At 38.0% G+C, this 21,390-nt stretch overlaps 1 protein-coding gene across 1 annotated transcript in view; it reads left to right on the top strand.

Moving 5' to 3' along the window:
• The window catches only part of TMC3 (transmembrane channel like 3), a 283,226-nt gene that overhangs the window by 212,757 nt on the left and 49,079 nt on the right, over positions 1–21,390 (top strand). Inside the window, exons 7-12 of the mRNA XM_083849933.1 lie at positions 798–862; positions 5,312–5,388; positions 7,446–7,529; positions 8,229–8,331; positions 10,532–10,648; positions 18,761–18,865. The gene's annotated coding sequence lies outside the window, so the exon portion shown is untranslated. The remainder of the gene's footprint in view (positions 1–797; positions 863–5,311; positions 5,389–7,445; positions 7,530–8,228; positions 8,332–10,531; positions 10,649–18,760; positions 18,866–21,390) is intronic.

The following is a 21,390-nucleotide window of genomic DNA, read 5'->3' as shown; positions in this document are numbered from 1 at the left end:
TCTGATCTCAGTAAGACTGAAACTCGTAGCACAGCAGATCGTGATCGTTCTTACACCATTCATCAGCAAAACCTTCTAATGTGGAAAGTAATTTAAAAAATATCTGACTAGGGTGGGCCATTATGATGGAACAGCTGGATTTTCTTTTTTAAATCCTAGTAGATTAACATTAAAAAATAAAAATAAAAATAAAAACACTGCCAGTGGGTGTGATAAAAATTCTGTGCTGGTCTCCTATGAGAACTAACATTTTCTCTTCAAAAGTCATTTTTGCTTGGGATAACATGTGGGCTGAGAAGCAGTTTTTTCTTCCAAAACATGTGGGCCAATTGCAGTCTTGACCACTAAAACTCTGTTTTCTTGCCTGGTTTAAAAAAAAAAAAAAAAAAAGCTATGGTGGTTTGCCTGTTAGTATTTGTAGTTTTCTCCTTTACCTAATGTGTTCCTCCTCTGCACAAGACCATAAATACATTAGGGGGGCAAAGGAAGGTCTGATCTGTTTGCCCTTGAAACATACACTTGAATTTGTTGACATTAGTCACATTAATTAATCATTTTATAGACTCCAGGTTTCCTAGCAGAAGGATCATCTGATTCAAGCAATTAATCCATTCATCTGATAAACACCCACTCCTGGTATTAAGGTGACTTATACCTGTTGCCACCAAAAAAAAATAAATAATAAAAATAAAAACCTTAGCAGACAGGTCAAATGCAGCTAAACTGGCTCTTAGATTTCAGTGCATGGCAGTGAGTGTTTGCCTGTCATAATTTTGCTCTGTTTTCTACTTCTCCAGGAATCATTTAAGAATATAATGACACAAATCTAAGGAAATGAAATCCCTCAGCTTGAGTTTTCTTGGTAAGATTTTGTTTTTTTCCTACCACAGTGAGAAGGATCTGACTACATTCAGCCACTTGTATTTCTTTCTCGTTGAATAGACAGATGGTTAGCTGTGTAGGACATGGACAAGGAAAACCACAAATCAGTCTGTGCTTGCAGACTGACTCTGTTTCTTAGCATGTTCAACCTTGGCACAATTCTCTGATTATAAGAGTCTGGGCAGTGAAAGTCCTATGCAAGCTACATGCTCAAACAATCATCAAAATTCCTGCTCTATCTGGAATGCCATGGAGCGTTTCTGAAACCTTTGTGTTAGAAAGTAGCATGTTTCCTGATAGCTGATACTTTGAATTTTGGGATAAAGCCATGCCATAAATGTCATGGTGAAGAATTACCCAGTGGATATTTACACTCAGTCATCCACTGGAGAAGCAAGGCACTCACTGCTAGTGATATGGATGTTGTGTGTTGACTTTCCAGCTCTACTGGATGTAGCTTAGTCTTATGTCTAAGTTAATGAAACCAAAACTTTAGCTGTGCTCCATTCTCTGAAAGAGGTTTCTTTTTTTCCCTCTTTCCCTCTCCCCATATTGCTCAATTTCTCTGCCCCTGATAAAATGGCAAGTTAGAATGGAAGCCATTTAAATCACTTCACTAGGGAGCGGTGAATCATCCTGTCTGTGGGTGAGAGCCACAAACAGTAGCTTGACGTCCATAAGCATGAATTTCACTGCACTTTTGTTTAAAGGCTGTTTAGCTAAACCAATGCAACCCGTTTAAATGTTTGTTCTTGAAGGTGTGATAAACTTAGCTGATAAATATTTTAGGCTAAATAATGCAATGACTAGGTTAAGGTAAATTGCTAAAGGAAGTTTTGCTACAGTTTGTGCTTCTGTGATTGACCAGCCCAGGTTGCTTCCCTGTAAACTGGCTGGTAACACAGTCTGCACCTCCAGCCTTTTCAGGTTCTCTTCCACCAAAACTGGGCAAGGTAACAGTATCCCTTGAGGTGCACTCTGTGCCTAAATAAGACTTTTGTTTCTAAAGCTATCCATCAGACTAACTTTGTGAGTACAGGAAAAGTATAAGCACTTGCTTTTCAGTTAGTAATTGTACAGTTGACCAAGTGCACTGTTTGCAATCCTCTTGACTGATGTCACTTGAAAGTAAGTCTGTTTCCTCCTTCCCTTCAACCCACGCAGGATAAATGTAAACCAAAAACCAAGTAACTGTGATTTCATCCTGTTACACTACTGAGAAGCCTGGCCTAACATTGCTAGGAAGTAGCCATCTTGTCTATAGAAACAGTAAGTGAAGAAAATCATTCAAAATTTGTGCATGGGAATGCAACACAGGGGACTTAGGTAGGAAAACTGTTAAAAAAAAAAAAAAAGCTCATTACAAAAAATAATTTATGAGGTATCTTAGAAAATTTCATTCTCAAGCATGAGTTGTTAGCCTCTAGTAACTGCTATATTCATCAGAGCTAGGATGTTTAGCACTATTTGCTATTTAAGCCTGGTTTGGTTTCTGTGATGTGCACAAGCCCATGTCACAAACTCAGTTTGAACAAAGTGGTTTTGGGGGCAAGCAAGAGTCAGCAGATCGGAGCAAGTTGGGTGGTTGGCATTGCAGAGACCTTCAGCTCTGTTTTCTGAGGTGTGTGTGAGTGTGTGCCTGTGTGTCTGTGCTTCAGAAGTAGGTGTGGCTAAATGGGAATGGCCAAGAGCAGGGACAAAGGCAATACCAGACTGATGAGGAACAAAGATGGAAGGCAACATGGGACAGATCGGAAACAAAATGACTCAGAGCTGGAAATGGGCCAGCCTCTTGTAGTTTTCTGGGGGAATTAATTCTCTCCAGCACATTCAATTTCACATCCTCTGTCTTACCTTTCCATTCAAGACTTCCAAAAAATATCTGTTTTAGGTATTAAAATGGCCCTTCTTAGTTGTTCCTTATCTTGGCAGTTTTCAGCAGAGCTGCCAGGAAAGCAAAACAGTCGTCTTTAATCTTTGAAAGTGTCATCAGGGAGCTAAGAAGCCAGGATTAGGTTTTTTAGTAAATGTGTGCAAGGGGGCTCCTCTGGGGCTTTCTGCTTTTCTAACTGTTTGCTTTAAGGATGATGAGTTTGTGCCCTCCCCCTGTGAGACAGTCGGAGTTTGCCTGTTGTTTCCTCCAGCCTGTTGTGGAGAGGAAGAGAAATAACCCAATCAGTCTGCTCTTCGAGTTCCTGAAAGATCTCTTTTTCAAGCTTTTTGGCTGTAGCAATTTTGTGCTTTCCAAGGGTATTACTGAGTCACTCGCCATCCCCCAAAGATCTGTCATCAGTGCTATCTGGTTCCTCCAGGGAATAGCAACAGGGATCGTAGCTCTGTCAAATTAATGTGGGTTAAGGTCACCGTCCCTTGGGCTAGCTGGCTGGCTTGCCTTGGAGAATGGGGGCGAGGTTCTCTAGGTAAACAAAAATCCCTGTGTGATAGTGAGCTGACATTCACACATATTAAGAATCCTTATTTGAAGCTGCTTTAGGCTGTGTGAGAACACGTCTCAACATATCTTTGTCCAATCTCAGCCAGTGTGCTGCAAAATGAGCAGACACTTGAGCAGGTCTGGAATTTCCACCTGGGGAGGGAGGAGAAGCACACCAGCCCATCAGGCAGCATGTTGGCCTCTGTCAAAACCAGGCAAATGGATTCAGGCTGCTCAATGACTTTGTGCTGGCTGCAGTCACTAGTTACTCCGAACCCATTCATAAATTATGGTTTAAACAAGCTTTTTCAAGAGCTTGAAACAATTAGGTGCATAGATCTAAAATAATGCACTGCCACAGTAATTTTTGTTGTGTGTCTTGAGTATACAATACCCAGTCTTTGGTGGAAGCCTCCATCTGTGCAAACATTATTACTGACACTGTTCTGAAAGAACTTTGAGTGGCAGAAGAGAAATAAGTTATTTTATTAATTATTTGGCTGCACAGATGGATATGTAATCCCTAGCCAGATGAATGTAGACATTTTTATATAAGCAACAAGGTAGATCTTCAGATATCCAGTTACAGGCGTCCACTATAAAATTAATATCATCATGATCCCATCTTGAATGTCTCCCCCCCCCCTTTTTTTTTAAGGCATCCCTCTCCTCCTCTTGTGTCTCAGCTTTTTCCTTTTCAGTTCAGTAACAATCACTTCAGCAGAGACTCTTTAGATTGCTTTGATAAAAGCATTCAGAAAGATCAAAGAGAAAGCACAACTCAGCTGGTGGCCTTTCCCTTCAGAGCACTGGCTTTTAGGCCACGTCTCAGCTACAGATGTTTGCTGGCAGGGCTGTGTCAAGCCACATTTGATAAGGAGTTTGATCCCTGTCAGGAGAATTTGTGCTAGGAGAAGTCCCGAGAGCAGATGCAGTTTTTCTGGCTATGCTGTATGTACTTGTTGGGCAGGAGCGAGAAATAAACAGGACCAGAAAAAGCTTCGTGGTGTAAAAGCAGTTTTGTCAGTACAAAATGCATTCTCACATCCTCAACGCTCCTACTGCAGTGGCATTCACCTGCCTGCAGTGCCATTTCTAACACAACCTCAGCACATCCCAAAAGTTTTTGCCTAAGTCGCTGTGCTGCACAGGAGGTAAAGAAATCGGGCTTAGAATGGATATAGCTCTATGGGTAAAGACCCTGGAGGAATAACATGGTAAAATATCGCTCTAGGGTTGGATTATCTTATTCATTTTTTTTAGCAACTGCTTTAGTCTAGAGCGGAACAGAGACTCGTACTGATGCAAGTTGTTGGTTTTTGTTTTTTGTTTTGATTGATTGATTTTTACAGCTGGAATGGGTTTATATTACAGTTTAATTCTATCTCATTTGCTGGAAAACCTTTATATAAAAGCAAGGCATTAGATTCTTCCAAGTAGCTGGGTTTTTAGTGGATAGAAATCCTGCTGTGAAGATCAAGGGAGAGGAGATGGACCTCTAAAAGGTGACTGGAGGCCTTGGAGGCCTTTCCGTTTTTGGTGGAAATGCAGCTCTTCAGTGTTTGCCAGAATGGATCATAATTCTATTCTAATGAACATTTCCTCTTGGTAATGACTCAAGCAAGTCAGTAATTTATGTACTTAAATACAGAATTCCTTCCATTTTCAGGATGTTGTGTTTGTAGTGACAAGGAGATGCATTTTGGGGAGGGCACCTTCCAGCTTAAATGCTAAAATACCAGAATAGAATTATGGGCTGCTGAGAGTGTGTTTGACAGTGGTGCAGGGTCAGGGTGGACATCAAAGGCAATAACCGTGATTCAGAGCTGCACCTTCTTGAGCAGAAGTGGCTCTCAGTTTTGCAATGAGAGCTGCTCTGGGCTTGCTTATTTCAAATGAAATGTAGGGCGTGACATTGTTCTCTCCTGCCACACTCAAGACAAAATAGCTTTCCTTTAAATTTGTATCTTATTGCATTTGTTTTAACTTGAACAGGTGCAAAAGATGGTCCAGAATGTTGATTTCATGCTACCTTTAATGCTTATTACTGAACTCCACTGCTGTGAAATCAGGTAAGTGCTCTTTAAGCACAGGGTTGGTTTGTTTGTTTGTTTTAATAAGAGCACTTACCTTTACTGAATAGCAAGTGTTTATGAATGCTATTGCCTAATACCTGCATCTGTTTGAATGCATGTGAAGTTTACTCCCCTTCCTGATCAGCCCTGGAGTTTTTTGGCTTTTATTTTACATGAGGTTTTTGCAAGGGGTTCCAATGTTGGTAGTCTTACGGGGCTTCCAGTAAAGGATTTTTATTATTATTACTTTTATTTTAGATAATGATCTGATTAACTTTTTTTTCTTGTTATATTTTTAGTTATTTTTTTCAAAAAGTATGCTCTTCAATCACATTTCTGCAACAACCTACTCACTTGGGAGACTGATCCAAAGCTCTTTGAAATCAGTGGAAAGCCTCCAGCAGGTTTCATGAGATTTGGCTAAGGCCTTTTTTCAGAGCATGAAAATGGAAGGTTTTTTTGTTTCTTACTGTTGCATTCTTAAATCTGAATAAGTAGAAATTTGAATTTATAAATCATAGTGGAGCTACAATAACAAAGGACTTGTAGTTCTCAACTCTAAAGGATATAGTTTGGCAAGATGTAGAGCAGGTAAATCTTACAATGTGAATAATGTAGACAACTGGAATTAAATGCAACCAAATGTACCCTGGATCCAAGGCTGTAATTTATAATGTGGTCAAGAATGCATTGCAGACTCCTCAATCGATAAGCTAACGAGAAAAAGCTCTGCAATTAATTACAAATCAAATGGGTCAATATCCTGTAAATGAAAGATATGAAATTGCTAACATTTGGGTGAAATTTCTTTGCCAAGTCTATTTATAAACTGTGTATAAAATATGATATTTATAAAAGAATAAAAGCTTCTTTCACTGTTCAAAGGCAGCACCCTGAATGCTGATTTCTTTTGCTCTGAAAATTCAACTGAACTGACTTTATTTCATCAGCTTTTTGTCTGCGTGTAAAAGAACTGAAGACATTTTTTACCTTTAATTTAAGACCTTACAATGAAGCAAAAGAGCTATAAATAGGGCTCCCAGGGTGATGCTACCCGTGACTTAATGGTCAAACATCTGAAATACTTAGAGTTTGTGGCCAAATGATTCTCTTAGTAGATGGCAGGACTTGAAATGTTCTAATCAGCAATCTTGGCAATCTAACATCTTGTCACATTTATAGAAATAGTCCCAAAAAGGGCAGCTGGGGAGTGAGGAGGTAGGCTAATGCTTGTATTTGAAAGCAGCTTGTCATCTGCATGGGTCTCCAACTTCAAACGGCTCTATGCCTTTATAACTTGCAAAACTGGGAGTGCTACTTACCCGTAATCCTTTTCATCTGGCAGTGATGATTTTTTTCATATATATTTTATAACATTTCTGCTTTTTATTAAAAAGACAGAGGATGATCATTTCCAAGCAGGAAATAATAATATTAAACATGTGAATTTCTCATTTTCTGTAAGATAAGGTTGTTTTATTACCTTGCTATGTAATTCTACTTCCTTTTTTTCAGGGGCAAGAGAAATCTGAGGATTGTTTTGTAATTATATACAACAATAATGAGAGTTTAACTAAACAATAACTGTTCTTGAACTGTAACACATTCATTGATATTGGTGAATTCTTTTTAAACAGGTGGACAAAATGCCCTTAAAGATATTGACAAGAAAGGAAGGGGTCAGGACTTTATCACCTAGTTTTCCCCCATACATTGTCTTTAAAGACTCTGCTGGTTTTAATTTTGGGGTTCATAGGATTTTACAGAGATGGCATTATTATTGGTGTATTGGTATTTCCAACATAATGCTGCTAGGCTACCCAGGTTGTCTGAGGTTCCTACGGCTGCTTGTTTGTGTTAAAAATGTACTAGTCCTGTTTGTTGTTGCAAAGAGGAACAATTTTTTTTTTCAATACATAAACGAGGAAAGCAAACCCTTCCCACACAATGTTCCTGGTTTTACCATGGAAATCAAAACCATAGTAGCCATGGGAGTTGCTGAGACATGAAGAGCTTGCTGTGAACAGTGTCCCTTTGTTTTCTTCATCTCTCAGGGTAGACTGAGGCTGCGCTTCTTAAGTCAGTGAAAGGAAATCTGAAAATCTGGAGAGAGGATCTGAGATAGAATATGGAAAGCAGTGAGTACTGAAGGGGGGTCTTTTCTCTACGAGGGGCAAATGTCTGGAGTGATCCTTAGCAGGGAAGTATAGGAGTAAGGATGTTTACAAGCTTTTTTAGGCTTTCTGAATTCAGAAGTACTTACTTCGATTCTGCTTTGCCATTGTTTTATTACTATTGTTAAGAAAGCCATGGTGCAAAGCCCCTGGAGACCCTTTTTATTTAACTTTAAAATACTACTAAATCAAGGCCTTTTCATTTATATTAAAATGCTGGTATTTGTAAAGTTGACTGTTTCAAACAAGTATTTCATCTAGCACACCAATTAATCATTGACTATGGGGTTAAAACACCAGAATGTTTGATTAAAAAAAATATGCTAATCCTTCAGACTTCTCTTATGTATTAGGAAGGATACATAATAATAAATATAGCTAAGGTACAAAGTATATGATTTTAGAGAAAAATATCTGGCTGACAGCTTACATCATCAGAAATGACAATGATATTGGATTACTATCGTCAGCTTTAATTGCAGCTCTACTTTCATGCTTTTTCTGTCTGAATTCAGTGCAATTGCCTCCACACCTGAATTCAAGCATTTCATGCAAATATTTATAGAATATGGAGTTGTATTACTTATTTAGTTTTCTGCCTATTTTGTAGTGCTCATGAGTCTTAATGTTTAATTTTTTTTTTCATTTTTTCCTTATTTCCAGATTGTCATGGTTAAGAGATGGTCTCCCCATCTTCCCAAAACCCATATCTGTAGACCCACAAGGACAACAGTGAAGGAAGTCTTTCTGGAGTCTTGGCTGCTCTGTGAGTTTCATGAGATTTCCATAAAACTGAGATTTCCTTTTCAATCTGGGCTGTGGTTTTCTTTTCAAGAAGGACGTTGCTAAACTAAGCTAACTCTGTTGAGGTTAGAAGAGTTAAATCACCAACAACCTTCCAAGTCATTATAGATGTGAAGCATGGTCTGTCTTCACATGAATGATGTACATAGCACACACACACACACAAAAAAAAGTAATAGTTTTTTTTTTTTTTTTACTTTGAACAAGAATGAGATCTGTTTCCAGTCCTCTTTGTTCTTTCTTTTACCACATCTTTTCTCAGCATCTTAAAACATTTTGTTGGTGGTGTTATAATATTATAGTACATTAAAATATCTATATTTTATTATATATTTTCTACCATTAGACTAATGGCTATAAGAAGCCTTCATGAAGGTTCATAATGAAGGTTCATGATTCCATTGACGAAAACTTTTTTTGGAGTGGAAAATGTGTGTTGTGATGATTGTGTGTTAACGCAGCACGTAGAATTTCGTATGTCATTTAACTTTTTCAGTATGTTTTATATGCAGCTGCAAAGTTCTCTTGCCATTTCTTTTTCTCATCAAGGCATGTGCCTCCAGGCTTTTAGTATGTCTGTCTTGGTTTCGTTCTAAAGACTCGGCTCTGATCTGAGTTACTACTTCTCACCTGCAGTAACAGTGAGAAATATTAGTATTTAGTTGCCTCCTCTGAAAGAGGGATTTGTTGTACAAATATATAAAATAAAATAAAAAGGGGGTTGGGGGGGGTGGGGGCAGGGGGCAACAGAAAATTAAAAGAAACATTCCCAGTGGACACTGGGAATGACTTCAGGCAACAGTGAATAAATCAACTAATGATTGTTTTAATAGAGTATAATTTTAATGCAACATTGAGAAATATTATTGTATCACCACCAGTGATGTCATTAACAAGTAGATTAAAACAGACACCTGCAAAAATGCTAGAGAAAATGCCTACATTTCGTGTGTGTACTGTGAAGCTAGAACTCTTGCCATTTCCAAACCACTCCGCCTCCTCAGGAAGTTGCATATAGATTAGAAATGTCTAGGAAATTTTTCCAGAAAGAACATTTGTTACAGTAACATTAGTTGGTTTCCATTCAACCTGGAGAAGCACAATCATTGTTTTGTCTGCATTTTCCTTATTAGACATTCAAATGAAATTTAAGTACATGAAATCTGCATTACTATGAATATATTTTTTCATTAAGCTAGAGAAAGTAATTGGCACTGAAATTAGATTTCAAATACAATTCATGATGTTAAGTCTCTTAAAAAAAATAAAAAACAAACGCAACAATTAAAAAAAACTGCTATCAGTTTTACGTCTGCATTTTTAGTCTGGTCAGCTTACAGATGCTGCCTCCACAACTCCATTATAGGCCACTTTTCATCTGACTTTCTCTTCAATTAATCACTTGGTTTCCTAAGTAAAAATGAATTATGTCAATAATCAGGTTTTAATTTAAATGCATTCCTTATTTTATCGGGTTGATCAGTCTTCCTTTCTTCTGATGTGTTTTTTGGGGGGAAATTGTAAAGTGTAATATCACAGTTTTTTGTTTTTTTTTTTTTTTACTGTGTTTGTCATTGTTTAATCTATTTATTAGGAACAGACTGTAAACTTCTTATAGTCATTAACTTACTGAATCTATTGGCATTTATTGTTCTAATGGTGTGAGGTTGTGGAAGAAGAGGGTCTCAGGATCATCATCTTCATGAGGAATTTGTAAGTGGTGCAGCACAGATGAGTTGAGGGAACTGGGAGATGGAGATGTCTTGAAATATGCATCTAGAGGTAATTTCTTGTCTTACACTTTGCACTGCTATTTTACGAGTTGCTTAGGAGACCCTGCAAAACCAGTAGTCCTTGAACAATATTTGAGAGTGAATTGCAATAGCAGTGTTCAGCTATGAAAACAAAACAACTACAAAACTTACCCAGATTTTACAGGCTGCACATATTGTTTGTTTTCAGGAAAAAAATTGAGACATACTATAATGGACAATTAATAATTAAATGACAAAATAGAAAAACAGCAACCTATTTCAGGTTATCTTCCACCATACGAGCATGTTCCTACATCTCAATTGCAAAGACAATAAAACATTCTTTTCTTTTAAATAAAAAACTGTAGTTTATATTGTTCTTTTCTGTTGCATATTCATCATTTTCAGCAAGAAAGATGGCTTTTAAGTTTGCAGATGACACAAAACAACAAGTAGAGCTCCGGACAGCTACAAGCCTCTCACTCCAAGACACATCTGCTCAATGGAGAAGGCATGCAGTGAAAAGTGTGTCTCATATGTTCTGCTTATATCCGGTGGGCTTAGTTAAAATAAGTAGCTAGGTAAGATTTTTCACTTTTATTTCCAAGTCTGCTGTTACTTTGTTCCCTCACCTTGGTCAATTCAATTCAGTTTACCTAGTTGTAAAATGTGTTCCATAATATTTATTTGATTTACTGTGGTTAAATCTTCTGTTGTTAGTTTAGGTCCCCTTTGTTCTAGCTATTGTATACATATATAAGTAATCAAACTCCTGCTTCAGGGAATGTATTGCCTTCATAAATAATGTAGGTACAGGTAGCAAAAATTCTAGGATATATTGGGGAAGCTGAGCAGCTGGGATCACACCTAAATAACGTGACTTTTTTGGGGGGAGGGGAGGGGAATAGTCAGGAAGTGTTGGAAATTGAATCAATGAATTTATGAATAAGTGTTACCTGCCCTTCTAAAAGGGCTAACTTAATTTTTTGACAATTTGTTAAAAGGATTTTCTGAAATCTTTGAACCCTTCCAAAAAATAATGATATAAACCCAACTAAAGCATATATGTTGGGGTTCTTTGACCTGTATGAGGTAAAGAATATAAAAAGAATTTCTGATAGGAGTGGGCTTTTTAAAAACATATTTTTAATGAAGTGACAATTTTTTGAATTAAAACAACAGCCTATTTATTATGAATTTTAACATGAACTAACTTTTGCGCTTGCTTCCTTAAATTTCCTCATATAATTTCTGGAATTGGTTTTATCAGCTATGTAGATTTGTTTAGATGCCTTATCTGGAGTCAAATGCTCTTTCTGATTTAGCTTTCAAGTTAAAATCACACATGTTCATGATTCATATTCAAGGCAGCCTATAACAAAGCTCAACTTAGTTGTTCTGTTCTTACCAGGCAGTAGCATAACAATATTATATATGGGTTGCTTGAAAGTAACTGCATAAACCTATGCTGTATAGAGCACCCTCCTTGATAGTTTTTTTCAGAGGTATTTTAGTGTCCTGACACAGTGTCTCCTTGGTATAAACAGTAAATACAAATCAAGTCCATCCCCAGCCTGTTTTGTGAAATTATGGCACAACATTTTGAAGTTTTGCCAGTTTAAGATACAAGCAGAAGTGCTGTTGGCTCTGGCTTGCTACTGTAAATGTAAAATGTTAAAATGGTGAGTAATGAGAAATTGATGTAATTCAATCCTGCCCAGGAAATTCAAGGACATAACAGGGAAAGAAGGTAGAAATATGTATCCTGGCTCCGGAGCCTGATTTGCTTTCTTGAAACTTGATTCTTCCCTGCCTGGGGTCTGCTGGAAGTTACAGAAGATCGATAGCATCTGATTGCATGCCCTAGAAAGCAGGGATTGCTAGGTGGTGCTAACCACTGGTAATTTGGTTTTGGTGCTGTATTTCTGCCTCCCACCCCCCCTTCTCTTCACTTGGCTGCCAAATTCACTTTATCACTGGTTGGTCTGTGACCTTTTTATCTAACTTGCTTCTGGGGCTTGCTATTTTCCTTCATTACCCTCCTCATCTAACTGTGTGCTTGTCACCACTTACACATCCTTCTCCAAAGGTAGGGGTCATCATTCAGATAGAGAACAAGCTTGGCCAGCATTAAGAGCTAAACATCAGCTACTAGGTTAAAAGTAAGTAGACTGAAGAGTTAATCAGCTGTAGCTTTTCTCCTTTCTTGAACATGGGTAACAGGCAGCTTGGAGAGCCCTAATGTCCAAGGGAGGCTTGAAAGAGAGGAGATGTCTGCTGAGACTTTCACTGTGCTGTCTGAAAAGCTCTGCTTGCTTTTACCCTTTCCTGGTATATATTTTATCCTTCTTCCAAATCTTTCTGTTGCTGCCTCCTCAAGACTCTCATGCTTCTTGGTTATTTCCTTATTTAAATACTACTACTAATAATAATGACATCATCTTGGGTGATTTTAAGGCTATTCGTTCATCTTTATCATCCTCAACTTTCTCAGTTGTACAGTAGTAATAGATATATGCCTAGCTGCTGCTATTCCATTCAGTGTGTAATGTATGAGGTATTATTAGTCATATTATTATTTAGATAAATATAGATATTTTGTTAGCCTAGCAAGGTTTCACTCTAGACTTTCATTTTAATTGCTCAATAAACTTAGTCTTCAGAAATCCTCTTCTCCCCTGTAGTTTGGAAACATAAATGGATTTGAGTGACACACAAGCCAAATCTGACTCAGGACGTGTCGATATGGATAGAAGTACAAGTGGCACGTTCCTTAATGCTGTATTTATATGACAAGTGAAGTCAAGGGAACAGCAGAGAACAGTCATGTCACTTATGTAGAAGACTTGTCAAGAGATTCTCCGCCGGCACTACTAGAAATGCACACGACTTCGTTCTGATCCCATCCAGGTAACTTAGCTCTTCAGTAGTTGGTGGTACTTGTTTTGTGCTTGTGCTACGGTCGTGCAAAAATATTGAAAAGAAATAAGTAACATAGCTGGGGTGAATTTCACTTCATTAAGTTGAAGTGTATCATTTTGTTTAAAAAGTGAACATGGCAACAGATTTCGAAAGTGTGTTAATTAATAGATACAAATTACCATAATCACGTCGAGATAGAAATTACTGTAATCATGTCCGCTTAAATCTTTCAGTGATTATAATGCCATCATTTCAATGCCATGTTCCTAACAAGATACTAATTTCTTGTTGTGAGTAATTTTGGAATTGTTATAACTGCATTTTGATGACCATTGCGCTTGGGGGAGACAAATAGCACTGTCAGTGGAGAAAAAGATGCTCAAAAGCAAGGGAAGTTAATGTAGATGGGCACACTAATAGGGATACCTATATCTAAGAAATCACTCGGATAACTGTGGGTCCATATTACCTAACTGCCAGTGTGCCATGCCATTGCTACTTTTTTTTTTTTTAAATGATGGTGGTGACTTCACAGAGAAACTAGAATCCAATAAGTCATCCAGTGGGGGACAATAAGTGATAAATTTTCAAAAGAAGAGATCTGTTGTATATAAAATAAAGAGAGCATTGAAGCAATGTGTTTCCAAGGGTTTTAAATAGCCATTTTTCCTGCTGCTATATGAAATTCAGCAGGGCACTGCACGCACAGTGCACGGATCCTCCTTAGAGAAACACACGCGTGCTACCGTGAATGTTTACAGTGACTTGAGAAGATTGCCATGGCAGTGAAAAGGGCTGCTATTTTCCATAAATCTAAGGGCCAGCTGCTGTACTATTTAGTTCCTGTTTCCATCAAAAATAGCGTAGCATTTGTGAGCCAAAACAAGAGAGGAGTCTGGTTTGTAACATTTTTCTGGGTGTCACTTTTCTTGGTGTGGGTAAGGGAGGGGGAACTATTTGCTCTGGAAGCTTCAGCACTGTAGGCAAAGGAGGGTGTTCACAAGTTACAGATGTTTACTGCATTGGGGATTTTTTCCTCTCTTGTTTTTTGTTTTTTTTATATTTTTGCTCTTTTTTGTTAGTTTTTTTAAGTGAAATGTGCTTTGCAGGGTCTAAACTGATTTCCAAGCTTCTGATTTGCTTAGTCAACTCCTTCCTTGACAGCATATTTAACCCCATATAACTCAAATAATTCTATTTGTGAGAAATGTATTTATTGTCCAGTGCACAGTCTTTTTTTATTTCCTCTTAATGACTGGCTCTGTTCATTGGGAAATATGTAAATAACGTTACAGCCAAGGAGGAGAGTTAATAGATTTTAATGGCTTAAGTTCTGTAAATGATGCCTAAGAGGAACTCCTTGCACAGACAGTCCTGGGGAGCTCAGTGCTACTCCTCACACGGTAGATTTACTCATGTAAGTAAGTGTTTGAGAGTAAAACTGTTAGTGTTCCTCTCCAGCATTCCTCTTATTCTTACTCCATTACAAAAGCAAGCCAGCACATGAACACCAGAGGGCATTTTTTAGTCTAATATGGCCCAAATAAGGATTTAATCTAGACTAAACAACAGTTTTGAATATTTGCTGTAACTATTAATTATTGAAAATGTTTTGAATTTTTCTATTTATTTCGTAGCTTTTAGTTCTTGATTTAAATCATCTGTAATATTCCTACTTAGTGTGTTTAATTTATATTTAATGTTTATTATATCTGTTTGTTACAGTTTAACAAGCTCTACAGTTAGCTGCTTTTTACTTAAAATGAATTTACTCTAAAAGGTTCTGGAATGAGTTATTTATCAAAGAAGCAAAAATAGCTCAATCTTATGTACTGCTAACAAGGCGCTGCAGATTTGTTTAATTGTAAATGCATATTCAAAGCATAAGCAATAAGTTGTAGTGTACTTATCAAAGGTATGTTGTCTGTAAAAAGCTGTCACGTTTGCCTGATATGAGGTTCCTTCAAAGTCACAATTTCCCCTGCAGGTACTGCGTGTTTTCCAATTACACTTCTTATTTATCTATTGCAATTATTGCATTCCTGGTACAGCTGTTTCATGGATACATGTTTTAATTAATTGATAAAACAACTATTTTTCTCAACCAGTTAGTAAAATTGTTCACAATATACACGTGAGTTTCTAGAAGTCAGTATGTCGGTAGGCAAAATTTCCCATTGATTTTTTTTGGGGGGTGGTTGTCATTGTTCAGTCTTTTTTATTTCCTTTTTTTTTTTTCATTTTTTTTAGTCCATTGTATTATCCTTTATCCTAACAGTAAATTACAAACAAACTGCATTTTAATTTAGGCTTATTTGGAGTCAACTATTATCTGATCTGCAACTGCTGAGAAAGCTGACTGGTTCACCCTGTAATTAGTTCTCTGCAGCACCTTCCTCCCACATAAATGGACAGATGGAGTCCTGGTTGTTTTCCTGTGGTCACCAATGCAACTGAGGGACACATCTAAGTGACAGGCACTTAGATTCATTTGGAATTTTTAATCACAGATTAACACTTGTCAGCTTCAAAGTATACACTGTTGGGAAATTAGTGTCACATCATGCGATACAGCAGTTGTAAGTCTGCAAAGAAAACAGATTTTTTTTTCTCTTCCCCCTTCCCCCCGTCCATGGCTAAGCTTAACTGTCTGGACAGCTGTGAGTCAAGCCTTCAAGACACACTGCTTTATCTGATTGGTCTCAGTCTTGATCTGGCACATGAAAGGAAATGTGAGGAAGTTTCAAGCAGAGATCATTTTGCAAGTCCAAAGCCGAGGGTGAGGTCAAGTTTGCTGGCATTTTCGGAGTATCACATTACAAACATAAAACAAAGTACCGTGCAGACGATCTGAGGTTTAGTGGAGCAATGGTTTCAGCTTCAGATCTCCATTTCTGGAGTATTTTTTTTCTGTTTACTAGCATAAATGAAAAATACCGCAGTAAATAATCAGCAGTTATAAATATATTTTAAAGGTGACTCTTCGTTCTAGGCAATAGGCATATGGTGACTTTTTCGAAGTTTTGATGTTTAACTTCCGCAGGTGTTGCCACCATCTCATGGGGCTGCAGGGTAATGTTAGCATATAGTTAAAGAGCAAGTTGTTATTACTCATGTTACATTAACTTAGCCCATAATGTTACTGCAAATGCTTTCCTCCTGCGGCAAACTACCTCTTTTTCTGCGCATTCAGACCTATGGAGATTACTGTGGGAATCTATGGGGTGGCAAAAGCAGATTTTTTTAACGGTGTACTTTGTTTTTTGTAAGCTGTATGTGAAGCTTTGGGGTGTTAGTGTGCAAGGTGGAAGGAGCTACCTTTGCACCATGAAACTCACCAAAACCACTCCCCAAGATACGGATGAGTGTTGCCTTACAAAGCTAATCCTACCGACTGCCTTCCTTCTCAACAAACTCTGTTCTAGTCTCAAGGCTGGCTCTTCAGTTTGTAAAAAATAAATAATAAATTGTCATAGTTCCACCATGGTCTTATGAAATTTCCCAGTCAGTCCTTTTTCTGAAGATGTTTAAGCCTTAAATGTATGCATTGTTATGCCACCAGGCCTTACAGATATATGTAATAAGTTTTTTTTCTTGTTGGTTAGCTGTACATTTCAGTACAAACACACTGTCTAACATTTTGTTACCTGTAGTAACATGCAGTAAATTCTGCGGTTAATGAAAGAGTATATTGAGTAAGACTCCGTGTGCTCTTCAGCTTAGTTGTGTAAAGTGTTATTTTGTATGCTACGCGTGAGGAATGGGTCTCACGCTTGTCACTGTTGCAGTATGAATGTTATATTTCTCAACATCTACCACAGAGAAGCTGAAGTTGAGAGGTTTTTCCCTCCAAAAATAGAAATGCAGAAAAGATATGAGCAGATGTTGTTATTGGTTATATTTGAGCAACTTCCAGGGGGTCACGGGGAATCAGCATTTTTGCACTTTGCGTGTTCAGGTAAGCATGGGGAGCTTCTGTATGCAGCCAAGGTAGATGCTTAATGTGATACATAGCCAGGGAAAGCACTTTGTTTCCTTAAGTATGATCACACTTCTAGCTTTTATTAACAGCTATTAAATGTCGGAATATAGGTGATGCAGTCATGTGATGGAGAATTTTTCTGAGGCCTTCAGCTGAACTTTTAAAAAGTAATGTTCCCTCCAAAGTAAAAATCTGGGCAATAAAATACATCACTCTTCCATGAAGGCACTAATTATAAATGCCATTAGAATGTAAGATTATAAATTACTTGTAGAATATCTTAATAGCTTGTATGCAAATTTTTATTACGCATTATGTAAATGACCATAATAATAGGCTCCTTTCTGAACCCTTTTGCAATCTTTGTTCAGAAAGGTAACTACAATTGTACTATTTCTAATGTAGAAGTGAAGTGAGTGATGTGTTGCTAGACAAAACTTGAAAGGATAGACAGTGATCTATTAGCAATCCATCTATATTTTTTATTTTGAAATTGTAACTTCTCTTCATTGTCTGTTTGGGATTGCAGGATGGGGCATGTCTTATTTTTGTCTTCAGAAGAGCATGTTTTACAATCAAAAGGGCACAGTTCTCTCATCACTTGTATACTTGTCAGAGAGAGCTCTGCACAAGCTGGAACTAAATTTAAACCTCAATACAAATCCCTATGGTGCTCTGAGAGGAGGATAATATGAAAAGGAGCATGACATGGCCTTGAATCTCCCTTGCCTTAACAAGAGCAGGAAGAATTTCATGGGGGAATAACGATACTTGCATCTTCAGCTATCCTATAGAAATCAATACAGAAGTGTGCTCCCGTTAGGGGGCAAAAAGGCTCAAGGGCTAAACATGTTATACCAATTCCAGCGCAATTTTTATCATTTCCTTTAGAAGTCATTACTAGCACCGAGTCTCAAAGTATTCCTCTGCTTTTCTGTGTTGTTTTCACCATTTTATCTAATACCAGGAAACCATGTTTAACTTAGTATAGCACTTTCTTCCAGGCAGAGCTGATCACCACACAAATTTATCCTGATCAGTCTGCGTCCAATCTGTTACTGGCTTGATCAGATAGAAATGGGTGAGATCAGTGAAGCTGGCATATTGCTCCTAACCCTTCCTGATGGTATATTCGGTACTTGAAATACCAAAGGTCTAATTTAAAGGAAGGTCTGTAAAATCATCGTACCTTTTCTAAGAAAAAGGAGCAATTCCTTATAATACATATCTTCTCTCTCCAGAAGTCTCAGTTCAAAATCACTTTTTGCTACTGTTTGGTCTTTATTCCCATTTAACGTCCAAGATGTGTTATATTTCACCAAAACACATCCTTAGCTTTCAACTTTTCCTCGTTATTTTGCAAGGCTTTGTGAACAAAAGTAAGGAGTGTCTGCCTTTAAGCAGACCTGTTTTTCCTTTCCAAAGCAGTGTCTTTCATCATTAACTTTCAAATAGCAAATCAATCACACTAAACTGCCACAATTCTTTTCCTAATTATTTTTCCATTTGCTGTGAGTGTTTCTTTTTCCACATGTGCATTAATATAATTTTGGTCTTCTCCCCTTTTTTAAGTACAATATTAATACTTATGTCCCTTTAATTTCCAGCTTTATTAAGCCATTATTGACTCTCATCTTTGTGACTGTTTGCCCTTGAAATTTCAACTTTTGTGATAAATGTGCACTTTTGCTGTTATCAGTAACTATAAATTAATTACTTAAGCTCAAATTCAGCTTCCAGTTCTCCCTGGGAGAGAGTAAAGCATCCTTCTGCTCCTAGCCAGCCCTGCACCAGACGGTCTGGGAACCAAATTTCGCCATTTTAAGATCTGCACCTCGGTATGTCATTGTTTATAGTCAAGAACATCTCCTCCTTTTCTTGCTCTTTCTTGTCTAATGGAAAACCTTTGGATATTTCTGATAGCGTATGTACTGTCTGTGCTGAAATACTGAGACATTCCAAGACAGTGGTATTATAATCCTGACTCATGACTCTAGTCACTTTTTGTGGGTGATACTACCTTTTTTGTGTCAGATCATATACTTAATCTATGAAATAAGACTCTCCTCTGTTGTTGTGACTGTGCATGAAGAGAATAGGTGTCCAGTAATATAACCCATTTCAGTGCAACATGCTTGTGACTTGGCTAATTTTGAGGTGCAATTACTCTCTACAAGAAGAATCTGGCAACATACAGGTTCTTATTTTGGTCCTTGGATTAAATGTCAAGTCGGCTGTATGCATGTGGTAGGCCCTATGAAAGACAATATTGTCTGTGTTTCTCTGATAAATCTGCATTTTTAGATTCTTCAGTCAACTGCTTGAGTTTGAAAAGCAAAGATTAAAAAAAAAAAAAGATTTGGAGACAAGAGACAGACAATCTCTGGTATTAGTTCAGAAAATTTCAGGGGAGTCGTAGGTTGCTTGTAAAGAGAAAGCATGAAGACACGAGTTAAATTCTGACAAGATACCGCCCCTTAATAAGAATTTGTTCTAGGAATTCTATACAGTCTGATGTGGCTTTGTAGTTGGCATCACGTTTACACACACGCAGATGTTTCTTAATTGAGCAACATAGGTTGTTTAGATGTCCTGGTAAAGTCCCTTTGTATAGCACGTATGGCAGCTTTACCTCACTGCAAAGATGTAATTTAGCCTTTTCGTTCACTTCCTCTCAAGTTTATGTGGATTCCTTGTTTGTTGACGTTTTTTGTGCCAACAATGTATACTTTTCTAAGGTCTTAAAAGACTAACACTAGCTTCTTTTCACTGGACCAGCGGAAATGACCTGAGTAGCAACTACTCTAGATGATGTTCTAAAATATGCTGAATAAGATTTAAAAATCCTAGTCCAAGGGAAAGGGTACAGCACTATCAAGTGATCCTAGAATATTTTATTTGTTCCAAAAGACACAGACTCAAATACATTGGAAATTTGCATATTAAAACGCTTCTTATAGGGTCAGTTTTTGTAGGCACTGCACTGTATAGGTCAGTAGAGTCTCTTCCTAAACCCTGACACCAGAGGGAGAAGAACCAGCTGAGCTTGCTGATACAAACTGCACAGCACAGAGGGGTTTCTCCTGACCCCACCTGTCCATCACCACTGAATGTGCCCCTTTAACACAGAACGTGCACAATATGTGGCAAGCCCTCTGTGATGGAATGCGTTGTGTCAAAATACCACATCGGATTTAACAGAGAAAAACAAACACTGCAATTACTCTACTTCCTAGCTACAAGGAGAATTAAACACCGTGGGTGTGTGTGGCTTATTAAGCTGCAGTGTGAAATTCATTGCATCTCTTGAGCCCCCAAAGGACCCTTCTCTTGACCCATCTGACTGCTTCTTGGCTTGGTGGGTTGGGCAGCTCAGCGTCTCTGTGAGTTGCTGTCATTCTGGTGGTGCGCCTGTTTGCCGACAGCGCAGTCACCAACTGAGCCCAACAAAGAAATAATGTGGTGAGGCTCACCCATGGGGGGTGGGATGGAGGGGAGGGCTGCAGTAGGTGGGGTGAGACTATTGCAAGCTGAAGGCACTTGTGTAAAACTTGTGTAAATGTTGGTAACTGAACAAGACCCTTGAGCTGTGCTCGAGCTGCCACAGCCCCTGGTCCCTTGGGCCTCCAGTCCTGCCTGTGTTTTCTCACTTTATTCTGCTGGTTCTCTCATATGACAAGTATAAAAAGGGACTATTTCTAACACGCTTCACTGTTGTTTTTTTTTCTTTTTTCCTTTGTCTTGGATTTATTCTGAATGTACCTTAAACCCTAGTGCCCTCTTCTGATCCTGAAATAGGTGTCAGCTCTCAGCACACCTGTCCCTGCAGCTCCAGCTCAGCAGAGAGGGGCAGCCAATTGTTTGAAGGCACGCAAGCATTTGGGGACAGACAGATTTTAATTTGTAATCAGCTTTAAAATTTTCAACTCTTGCTCTGTTCAGAAACAGGAGCTTAGGCAGAAATTTGTCTTTCCTACTTATAAAAAACATTTTTCTCCCCTGGCAGGGGCCATAGGTTTGAACTGAAGTCCACTGAAGTAAAGGGATAAACCCTTACCAGCTCTGGTCCAGCCCTTAGCATAGCAAGTTCTTTAGCCAGTAGAGTCACTTAGGCTGGAGGAAGCATACTATTGCAAGATCTTCCAATGATAAATACTAATTAAGAATAATTCTGTAGAAAATATTACTTCTTTGGACATTTATCTTGGAAAATATCGAGAAGTGATAACTCTAAAATTCCTTACTTTTGGGACTCTTTCCAGTGTTATTAAACCAAATTCAGTTTGTGTACATATATCTAGACAGATGTACGTAATGCATATTAGATCTCTCTTACACTCAGATAGCTACAGACTCTATGAAT

The sequence above is a fragment of the Anser anser genome (assembly GCF_964211835.1).
Source record: "Anser anser genome assembly, chromosome: 10".
Classification (NCBI taxonomy): domain Eukaryota; kingdom Metazoa; phylum Chordata; class Aves; order Anseriformes; family Anatidae; genus Anser; species Anser anser.
This window is presented reverse-complemented; position numbering and strand designations above follow the sequence as displayed.